At 39.2% G+C, this 10,136-nt stretch overlaps 1 pseudogene; it reads left to right on the plus strand.

Annotated features, from left to right (window-relative positions):
• Positions 1–7,656: 7,656 nt before the first annotated feature.
• LOC131830295 (olfactory receptor 6E1-like) lies at positions 7,657–8,599 on the plus strand (annotated as a pseudogene).
• Positions 8,600–10,136: the final 1,537 nt, after the last annotated feature.

Genomic DNA, 10,136 nt, shown 5'->3' on the forward strand with positions numbered 1-10,136 from the left:
TCAGCTCAGGTCATGATCTCAGGGTTCTGGGATCAGGCCCGCATTGGGCTCTCTGCTCGGTGGGGAGCCTGCTTCTCTCTCTCTCTCTCTGCCTGCCTCTCTGCCTACTTATGATGTCTCTGTCAAATAAATTTTTAAAAATCTTTAAAAAATGAAGAAAAAATAATAGAAAATTAAAAAGCTGAATAAAAGAGAGAAAAAAGAATTATAAAACACCAGAATAGACATAGGGAACTCTGTGAACAGGTAACAATAGTCATAATGTAGGTTCCCAGAAGCAGTGTGGTGGTGGTGGTGGGGGATAATTATTTAAGGAAATGACAGCTGAAAAGTTCCCTAATCTGGGAGAAGAGACACCCAGTCCTAGGAGACACAAAGAACTCATAACAAAATCACAAGAGCAGGGGCACCTGGGTGGCTCAGTGGGTTAAGCCTCTGCCTTCGGCTCAAGTCATGATCTCGCGTCCCCAGATCGAGTCCCGCATCAGGCTCTCTGCTCAGCGGGGAGCCTGCTTCCTCCTGCCTGCCTCTCTTCCTACTTGTGATCTCTCTCTGTCAAATAAATAAATAAAATCTTAAAAAAACAAAAACAAAAAAAACCTCAGTTTAAAAAAAAATCACAAGAGCAGGCCAACATCAAGACATATTATAATTAAATTTGAAAACTACAGTGATAAAGTAAAAAAATCTTAAAAGCAAAAACACAAAAGAAGTCCTTAACTCTCAAGGGAAGACCCATAAGTCTACCTGCAGATTTTTCAACAGAAACTTGGCAAGTCAAAAGAAAGTGGCTCAATTGCTAAATGAGAAAAAGAAGCCAAGAATACTTTATCCAGCAAGACTGTCATTCAGAAAACAAAGAGAGATAGAGAATTTCCCAGACAAACCAAAACTACAGGAGTTTGTGACCACTAAATCAGCCCTGCAAGAAATATTAAAGGGGACTCTTAAAAGCATAATGAAAGACTAAAATTGAAAAAGACAAGAAAGGATCTCCAGAAACAATGATAACAAGTAATGAAATGTCATTAAATACATATCTATCTTTAATTGTTCAGAATGTAAATCAACTATATGCTCCAATCAAAAGGCATAGGGTGTCAGAATGGACAAAAAAGCAAAACCTATCTACCTGCTGCCTACAAGAGACTCCATTTAGACCTAAACACACCTGCAGATTGAAAGTGAGGGAATAGAGTGAGAGGAAAGTGAGCGGAGGGGATTGATCCACAAATCAGTCAATGTGATACAACATATTAATTAAAAATGGATAAGAACTATATGATCCTTTCAACAGATGCAGAAAAATCATTTGACAAATTAGAGCATCCATTCCTGAACAAAAACCCTCAACAAAGTAAGTTTAGAGGGAACATACCCCTATATAATAAAGGTCATATATGAAAAACCCACAGTTATTATCATCATCATTGGGGGGGAAGAGAACTTACCTCTATGGTCAGGTACAAGAGAGGGATGTGCACACTCACCACTATTATTTAACATAGTACTGGAAGTCCTAGTCACAGCAATCATATGACAAAAAAAAAAAAAAAACCCCAAAGTTTTCCAAATTGGCAAAGAAGTCAAACTTTGACTATTTACATATGACTTACACTCTATACAGAAAACAGGAAAGGCTCCACCAAAAAATTGCTAGAACTGATACACAAATTCATAGTCACAGGATACAAAATTAATGTTCAGAAATCCATTGCATCTCTATATACCAATAATGAAGCAGCAAAAAGAGAAATTAAGGAATCAATCTATTTAAAACTGCACCAAAAAACAAGAGCAGGCCCTGGAGTAAACCTAACCACAGAGATTAAAAACCTATACTCTTAAAACTATAAAATACTGAAGAAGGAAACTGAAGATGACATAAACAAATGAAAAGATATTCTATGCTCAAAGATTGGAAGAACAAATGTTGTTAAAATGTCTATATTACCCAAAGAATCTACACGTTTAATACAATCCCTACCAAAACACCAACGGTATTTTTCAAAGAGCTAGAAGAACAAACTATCCTAAAATATGTATGGAACCACAAAAGGTCCCAAATAGCCAAAGCAGTCATGAAAAAGAAAAGCAAAGCTGGAGGCATCACAATTCCAGACTTCAAGTTATATTACAAAGCTATAGTGATCAAAGCAGTATGGTAATAACACAAAAACAAACACATAGATGAACAGAACAGAATAGAAAACCCAGAAGTGAACCCACAACTATACATCCATATATACGATAATGGGTTAGTATCCAAAATATACAAAACATAAAACTCAACAATCAAAAAATGAAAAATCTAATTAACAAATGGGCAGAAGATATGAATAGCCATTTCTCCAAAGAAGACACACAGATGACCAAGAGACACAAGAAAAGATGTTCAACATCCCTCATCATCAAATAAAAATCAAAACTACAATGGCATATCCCCTTATGCCAGTCAGAATAGCTAAAATCAACAATACAGGAAACAACAGGCATTGGTGAGGAAGTGGAGAAAAGGCAATCTTCTTACACCGTTTCAGGGAATACAAACTGGTTCAGCCACTCTGGAAAACAGTATGGAATTTACTCAAAAAGTGAAAAATAGACTACCCTATTATCCAGCAATTGCACTACTAGGTATCTACGAAAAGAATACAAAACTACTAATTCAATACATGCAGTATTATTTACATGCAGTATTATTTACAATATCCAAATTATGGAGTACATGCAGTATTATTTACAATATCCAAATTATGGAAACAGTTCAACTGTCCATCAGTGGGTCCATATATAAGATGTGATATATATCACATCTTATATATTTATATTATATATAATATATATAAAACGTGTGTGTGTGTGTATACACAGAAAAGGTTTCTTTTTTCAATGCAAGAATAAAAAAGATACAAAGACACCCAAAAAAATAAATTACCCTATGCCTTCAGCTTCTCCTCATCCAAAGTTGGAAGCTACTAACATTACCATGCTTTTCCTCACATGGACAGATGGATATTGGTGTGATATTAATGAACTTCTAGACCAGAACAGATGTGTTCTGGATCTTGGTTGCCTTTGTTGCCTTACTTTTATGGAAATTCCATGAGGGACAGTGGTTCTTAAAGTATTACTAGTTACCCAACAGCTCCACCCAATGCCTGAGTGCTTCTCTCCATCCCCCAACAGCTCCACCCAATGCCTGAGTGCTTCTCTCCATCCCCCAATTCCTCTTCAAATTAGCATCCCCTATACTCCCTCCTACAATATCATAAATGATATTTAGTATACGTGTGATCTCTGAAAGGATTTACCTTTCCTCAGGCCTTAACTTAGCCTTCTTTCTTAGGGATACAATATTAGAAATTGGAGCCGTTCTAGGAATAGACCATATTCACCAGATAACTATAAGACAAAATATTCCTACTATCTACATCCCAGGTAAAGGTGTAGCCTGATTTTTCAAGAGTGGCCAAGGAACAGAATGACAAACATAACAATATTTTGCAAAGGAAAATCCACAAGCTTATATTTGCTTTATCCCTCCATAGTTTGATAACCAGAAATAACAACCTTAAGAACTATTGCTTCACTTACTCTAACTGGATAAATGCTTAAAGCAAAGAAATGCTGAAAAATAGCCAAGATAAAAAAATGTTGGGTGTTGGATAGCCATGAGCACACTACTCAGAAAAGAGAAACTAGACTAAGGACAATTTGAAACATTTCTTGATATCAGTTCACCACCTCTTATGCTAGATGCAATGTAGAGTCAGTTCAGTCCATTTCTTTGTCCACTTTGTAAGCCTTTCCATCAAACTACATACCAGGCTCTCACCTTCTGCCTTCCCACCATCATGTTGGCAATGGGACTTTCTCAGGTGTGATAGGTATTTCTGCACCATGAAGCTGGCACTGAATGAAATTAAAATCCCATATAAGTAAGGCTTTACCTTAGCATTAAAATATATAGTCTCACTTTGCCCTAACTTCTGTAACTCTTTTCCCATTATTCTTTATTTTCCTTCACTTCCAACTGATAAAATAACCATGGATTTCCAAACAGCTATCAGATGCCCCAGGGTTGCCAGCAAATACACTTTGTGAGTTTAGTACCCTTATCTGGCTTGGGATGGGAAACCAGAGGCCACAGAAAAATGGGTCACTATTGCAACTGTCTAGCTGAGACACCCAGAAGAAGAAGCAGATATCCAATCCAGAAGTTGATATGGATATATCTTCTCCACTCTCAGGCTTACATCTCTTCCAGTTCTGCATCTATAAAGAATCTGGGGATCCACATCCCAGATACATTTTTAAAAGATTTATTTATTTATTTTGAGAGAGAGAGAAGAAGGACACCACTAGGAGGAGAGGCAGAGGAAGAGAATCTTCAGACTCCCTACTTAGCGTGGAGCTAGATGCAGGGCTTGAATCTTCTACCCATGAGATTATGACCTGAGCCAAAACCAAGAGTTAGACACTTAACTGATACCTCCACCACATCCCAGATATGTTTAAAAAGAGAGAGCCTGCCAGATTAGAGATGTTACAGGAACCACCCAGAATACCTTTTTCTTCCCTGAAGAGGAAAAAATGTGTGCTTTCATTTTTCAAGGATATGGGGAGCACAATGAAAGTATTCTTCAAATGAGAATATGCAATGAAAAGAATCATAACACTGGTAGAAGCATGAAGAATGATTGACTAAGAAAGGTGGCGTTCCACAGTATCTTCCCAAAAGCCTCATGAAAGGCAGGGTGTGATCCTACTGTTTCTCACCATAAAGACTGATCTTTGAACACCTATGCTCTGGCTTCAGGGCATACATCACAGTAGAAAACTGTAGTCTGGACTTCTACCACAAAGTATTAGCAATATTCACCTTGGGATTTTAAAAATCCTTGGGAAATTGTCATATAATTTCCTTCAAAAGTCTTGGCAGAGAACAGTGCAGATTCTGGCAGTCAGCATCACCAACAACAATGGGAAGGTAAATAAAGGGTTGCCCCAGTAATTCTTGTTCTCAACATTGGCTAATTAATTAGGTGTTCCCAGGCACCAGCCATGCCTTTACTTTCTGCCTCTGTCTCTTCAGCATCTAATAAGGTTTAAGGGCCTGCACTCTCTGCTCCCTGGCTGGGTCCATCCTTCTTGGTGACCAAGCAATGCTGTGGCAAAAATATCACAGGCTTCAAGCTTTCCTGTCAGCACCTCAGTGTCGACACAGTAAAGCAAGGATGCTTCTCCACATGGAAAGATGAGGATATGATGGAGGAGCATGGTGTAAGAGAAGGTCTTGGAGCAGGTGCAGCTGTAGCATGGAGCACTGCCACAGAAGGATCCTTGTCTCAGCAGCACCCAGGGCAAAACTTAGAAGGTGCCGCTCCCAGTAGCTGCTATAGGAGATGACAACATAGAAAGTGACAGAAAAGTTGCATGGTAAGTGGGCTTCTACCCACTGGGGGAGGCAGAGCCAGACCTTTCATCCGAACCATAAGTAGTCTGGGAGTCCAGCTCTAGCCCAGAATTGAGGGCAGTGAAATGTTGGTTTAGTCTGTCTGCTCCTTTGTGAAGTTTCAGTGGTCCAGGCTACCATGTATGCTTGTGCTGTGAAATGTTCTGGGCTATGGACACACAGCTTTGTCATTCCAAACACCAGCAGCATGGGATGCATATTCACCCCACTCTGGGACAACAGACTGTGACAACTGAGTTTCCTTCTCCTCTCCTTTCCCCTCATCCCACAGCAAACTCTTGATTTCTTGGAAGACAATAGCTGCAAGAGGAGATAGCCCTGCCCCCTCATGAGGTGACCTCTGGTTATGCCTGGTCTCAGGGACCCTGGCGACTTAGTGAATTTACTGGGGTCAACAGGAACAGAAGGAGAGGCTCCTTTAGGCTATTTCACTGCAGTGAGCTGTTCGATTTCATGAACTGACCTTCAGAGGACTTTGCCCACAGTGCATTAGTGAGAGTGACACTTTTACACTGCCGACCTTTAGCCTGTTTTGATATGCTAGAGTCAAACACCATCCTGAGACAAATTACTGGTTGAGAGGACTGGAGAAGGAAGAATGTTCACTGAGCTTGGATGTAAGGGTGGGTGCATGAGTGTCAGGTGCCCAGCATACCTCCCTAAACTACTGTCACTCCCACCTCCATCACGGGACAGCAGGAACCCTCAGGGCCGGGGTGGGTGGAAACTAATTTTACAATTTACCTCACATTGTTGAGCAAACTCCTAATTTCTCTGGTCTCCAGTCTCTTCTTTAAAATGCTTCTGCTAAAAGAGATCTTCTCTAAGCACTATGTTATTTCATAGGTCAATAACACATCAGAGATACTACCTAAGGATAGATATAATTAAGATTAATAAAGCTAATCTTTCAACTTAAGGTTGAGAGAGCATCAACAATAGATTTGTTCCTGTTTTAAAACATTCTGTCACTGCATTTGGAAATAGCAGGTACTCCAGATTCTGGCATTCTGCCTAAAGTCCCAACTATGTGACCTAAGCTCTCTGGAACTCTCTAAGCCTCACTTTCTGCTTCTGTAGAAGAAGGGGTTCATGGTTATTGTGAAGAGTAATAGAAATAATAGTTTCAGTGACCAGCATAGAAAACATAAATCTTGAACATATGATGATGATGATGATGATGATGAAAACTTGGACCACAAAATGTGTTGCATATTTTTAAATATTCAAGGGCAATATCACTAATATTATCATTATGTTTACTTACAAATTAATATTATTTTAAAAATGTTGGGCACCTGGGTGGCTCAGATGATTAAGTGTCTACATTCAGCTCAGGTCATGATCCCACGGTCTTGGAATGGAGTCCTCCATTGGGTTCCTTGCTCAGCGGGGCATCTGCTTATCCCTTTGACCCTCCCTGCTCTTGTGTTTTCTCTCTCTCACTCTCTCTCTCTTAAATAAATAAATAAATAAATTTTTAATAAAAAATAATAAAATGAATAAATAACTACCATGCATTATAACTATGACAATGTCAATAACTCTGCCTATTGATGCTCTATTACACTATGTTAATGATCATAATATTACAACTAAAATTTGAGGAACAAAGAAATATTGGCATCATATAACAAGTGAGTTATGTGCTTCTCATAAGAACATGAATGGAAAGATCCTATCATCTACATTCTACAGAGAGTGAAAGCAAAGTTCACAAAGGTTAACTACCTTTCTAAAAATGACCCATCTTGGGGCACCTGGGTGGCTCAGTGGGTTAAAGCCTCTGCTTTAGGCTCAGGTCATGCTCTCCGGGTCCTAGGATCGAGCCCCACATCAGGCTCTCTGCTCGGCGGGGAGCCTGCTTCCCCCTCTCTCTGCCTGTCTCTCTGCCTACTTGTGATCACTGTCAAATAGAAAAAATAAAATATTAAAAAAAAAAAAAAACATCTCTCAGGAGTTATTTAAATTTTTTTTTTAATTTTTTATTTTTTATAAACTCAGTATTGAACTAATACTGAGCTCAGGTCCTACTGATTAAAGAATCTTCTGGCTAAACCAATTAGCTATTGGCCTAGTCACCTTCATGGACAAATAACTTAATCCTGCTCCTCTGAGAACTTTGTGCTTGTTGATGTCTTTATTGTAGGTTAGAACAGCATTGATGATTCTGGAAAGAGATGCCCATGGAAATGGGGAATGGGACAACTGTCTAAGAATTCACCTTGGAGGGTTTTCCTGCCATCCAGCACCTGGGAAAGGTCCTCTTCCTGGTGCACCTGCTGGCATACCTGGCCTCCATTGCAGGCAATGCTGTCATAGTCACCATCACCTGTGCTGACTCCAGGCTCCACACACCTATGTACTTGTTCCTCAGCATTTTCTCCTTCTTCGAGTGTTATTTCGTAAGTGCTGTTATTCCTAAGTTGCTTGTCATCTTTCTCTCAGCAAACAATTTCCTTTCTTGCCTGTTTCATACAAGCCTTTGTCTCTTTATTTCTGGGAGCAGCAGGATTCTTCCTCATAGCAGTGATGTCTCTGGATCGGTATGTGGCCATTTGCAAGCCTCTATACTACCCGACCATCATGAACCTGAAGACTTGCTTCCTCCTGGTCACTGCCTGCTTCGCTTTGGCCTTTCCTCTCATCACTGGTCTGCTAGTAAAAGTCTCCCAGTTATCCTTCTGTGACCCCCATGTCATCCCCCATGTTTTCTGTGACACTGGCTCCTTGATTCATCTCTCCGATTCTGACACCAGGTCTGTTGAAATGTTGGCCTTTGTTCTCACTTCCTTTATCCTGTTGACATCCCTTATCATAACCATCATTGCATACAGCAAGATAGTAGTCACAGTCCTGCAACTTCCCTCAGCCAAGGAGAAACAGAAAGCTTTTTCCACCTGCTCCTCTCACTTCATAGTCCTCTCTCCGATGTACAGCAGTTGTGTGTTCATATATGTGAAACCAAAGCAAACGAACAGGCTGGAGTCCAACAGGGAGGCTGCCCTTGTAAATACGGTGGTGACCCCACTGCTGAATCCTGTCATCTACACTCTGCGGAACAAGCAGGTTCACCGGGCTCTGGGGGAGACGATGTGCAGAAAGAAAGAATTAAGATAAAAATATCACATGACCTTGGTGTGGAAGTCTTCAGAAAAACATTTGTCTTCATTCTGGACAATGTAGCAGGCCAAAGAGTTAATCAGTGTCTCTGGGATTCACACTTGATCAACACATTTTAGCAAAATGGACATCTGTTTCTCAAGGTCTCATTTTAGTTGGGTCTGCATAATTATCTTCTCCATAAATTTTCCATCTTTGGATGACAATGATTCATTGCAAAATCCTTTACTGAATTGTTATTCTTCCCTCTGATTAAACCATGTACACTTAATTTCCAAAATTTAGTTATTTATACACTTTTTATTTCACTTCTTTCAAACCAATGACATGGCTGAACAGAATTAATAATGATTTGACAAAAAGCATTTAGATTATTAAAATAATAGAAGGTTGTATATTATGTTGTGATGCAGAAGGAAATGATGGAAATAGTACCAGTGCATTGGTCCACATTTCCTCCATGCCTGGACCAGGGAAATAATGATTATAGTACCCTTCACATTGGAATATATATTGTTTGCATCAGGTGTGCTCTTAAATGTTGTTTTTGGGGGGCACCGTAGTGGCTCAGTGGGTTAAAGCCTCTGCCTTCAGCTCAGGTCCAATCCCAGCAGGGAGCCTGCTTCCCTTCCTCTCTCTGCCTACCTCTCTGCCTACTTGTGATTTCTGTCTGTCAAATAAATAAATAAAATTAAAAAAAATTTTTTTAATGTTTTTGGGCCTTATTATATATATATATATATATATATATATATATATATCCCATTCTAGAGAGAAATAGAATTTTTCACAGGTCCAGACCATTCTCTAAGGAGAAGGAAAAACCACCACAGTCCATGGTAGAGCAAATCTCCTATTTCCTATATTATTTATTCTAGCTTCAGGATAATGCACACTTACGATTAGTTCTTATCCTAAGCTCTTACCACAGATGGGTTCTGTATACCAGTTGAAGGGTGTACTTATTTAATTTTGCTATAAATTCTGCCAAGGTTTCAAGTAGGTGGAATTTAAGTTATTGGCTTCTCTATTTCATATTGTTAAGGAAAAAATTTTTTCCTGGTTGCCTTGTATTGTCAACTGTAAGATTATCTTCTGATTGACAATGTATTCTAAAACCAACAATTCCATGATCTGAATCTGTAAACCTTTGTACTTTTTACACTATTTTTTTCCAGCTAGGATTTGTCTTTTTATTCATCAGAAGGAACATATCTAAAAAGGCTGAGACAATTTTTTTTTGTTTGTCTTTAACCCAAACCCAGAGGTTAGATTATTTCAAATACATTTTGAGAAACATGTTCTATGCCATGAATAGATCCAATTTGCCCCCCAAAATCACAGATGATTCACTATACACATTGTATTAAAAGAAATTTGCAAAAGCTATGATCATAGTAGGAAAGTGGGTACGGGCTCTGTTACAGGAATTGGAAGAATGAGAATGATGTCTTAGGGAAGAGGAAGTGGAATGGAATGCAACGAGACCAGAGTAGACTCTGAATCATTTGCACTGGGCAAGCTTGCTTTTGCC

This window comes from Mustela lutreola, chromosome 4, assembly GCF_030435805.1.
Source record: "Mustela lutreola isolate mMusLut2 chromosome 4, mMusLut2.pri, whole genome shotgun sequence".
Taxonomy (NCBI): Eukaryota; Metazoa; Chordata; class Mammalia; order Carnivora; family Mustelidae; genus Mustela; species Mustela lutreola.